The 1,364-nt window shown below is 56.5% G+C and overlaps 1 protein-coding gene across 3 annotated transcripts in view; it reads right to left on the reverse strand.

Annotated features, from left to right (window-relative positions):
• PRKX (protein kinase X-linked) overlaps positions 1–1,364 on the reverse strand; it is a 49,868-nt gene that overhangs the window by 3,507 nt on the left and 44,997 nt on the right. The window lies entirely within an intron of this gene.

A 1,364-nucleotide genomic window follows, 5' to 3' on the forward strand; every position in this document is an offset into this window, starting at 1 on the left:
CCTGCTTACGCATGTTGTACCTTCAGCTTCCTCTGCGGGACGGCCTCCCAGTCCACGGTGCGGAACCACCGGTGTCGTTTCACGTCCTCCGCTCCGTTCTGCAGAAGAGACAGGCGCGTCAGCAGACGGGATTGGACAGGACTGGGGAGAAACGATTCCAGACAAGGTCTACTGTTCTGACGCTCACGGGTGCACGCACACACACACACACACACACACACACTGACACTTTGCTATGTTTGAGTAATTGTGCCCAGAGGCACACGTGAATTCTGTGACAAGGAGCCCATGGATCCACAGGCACCATTCCGTCTGTGCAATGGTTTAAAGTTTAGAGCTCATATGTTTAACCTTTTCCATTCTTTAGCCTCAAAAAAGAAAGCTCTTGATCATTGTATCTACATAAGTACGGCTCGAATGAAAACCTCCGAGCACCAGACTCTGAGCTCTGCGCACCCTTCCCTGCAAACGCAAATGACGCCCAGGGGGCTGGGTCCCTCCGCAGGGGCGAAGGTGCCTGTGTAGAGCCGAGGCTCGCCAGCCCCACCTCGATCTGGATGCTGCGCACGGGGATTCGAGTGACAGATGCCTCGTGCATTTTCACGGTCCCCAGAGCTCCGTCTGACGGGAAGCCCACACCCAGAGGTTGAGTCAGGTAAGCGAGAAGCCTGAACTAGCGCTCGGACCCCACAGAATTTCCGGCACACACCACACGCTGTTTTACGTTGTTCGTGAAAAGTCCACCTGAAAGAACTCTCTTCCTTGCTCCTTACGTGACACGAACACAGTGTTATGTCAATTACACGTCACAGGGGAGCAGCCTCCTTGGAACAGCAAACAAAACCAGCATCAGCCTGCCCACCACCAAGTGCATGGGACAAATCAAAGTGATGACATCAAATTATAGCCACTGGAAGAAACAGAGAAAATACAATTTCTGGGTTTGGAGGTCTTTCTTTGGGTGGACGGAATCTTCCCCAAATCTCGAAGCTGGAAGGGGCAGGAAGGACCCTGTCCTGGAGCCTCAGGAGGGAGCACAGCCTTGCCCCTCCTGGATTTCAGGGGTCCTGCCTGGATCTCTCAGGGTCCTGCCTGGATCTCAGGGGTCCTACCTGGATCTCAGGGGTCCTGCCTGGATCTCAGGGGTCCTGCCTGGATCTCGTGGTCCTGCCTGGGTCTCAGTGGTCCTGCCTGGGTCTCAGGGGTCCTGCCTGGATCTCAGGGGTCCTGCCTGGATCTCAGGGGTCCCGCCTGGATCTCAGGGGCCCTGCCTGGATCTCAGGGGTCCCGCCTGGATCTCAGGGGTCCTGCCTGGATCTCAGGGGTCCCGCCTGGATCTCAGGGGTCCCGCCTGGATCTCAGGG

The sequence above is a fragment of the Suricata suricatta genome, chromosome X (assembly GCF_006229205.1).
Source record: "Suricata suricatta isolate VVHF042 chromosome X, meerkat_22Aug2017_6uvM2_HiC, whole genome shotgun sequence".
NCBI classification, from domain to species: domain Eukaryota; kingdom Metazoa; phylum Chordata; class Mammalia; order Carnivora; family Herpestidae; genus Suricata; species Suricata suricatta.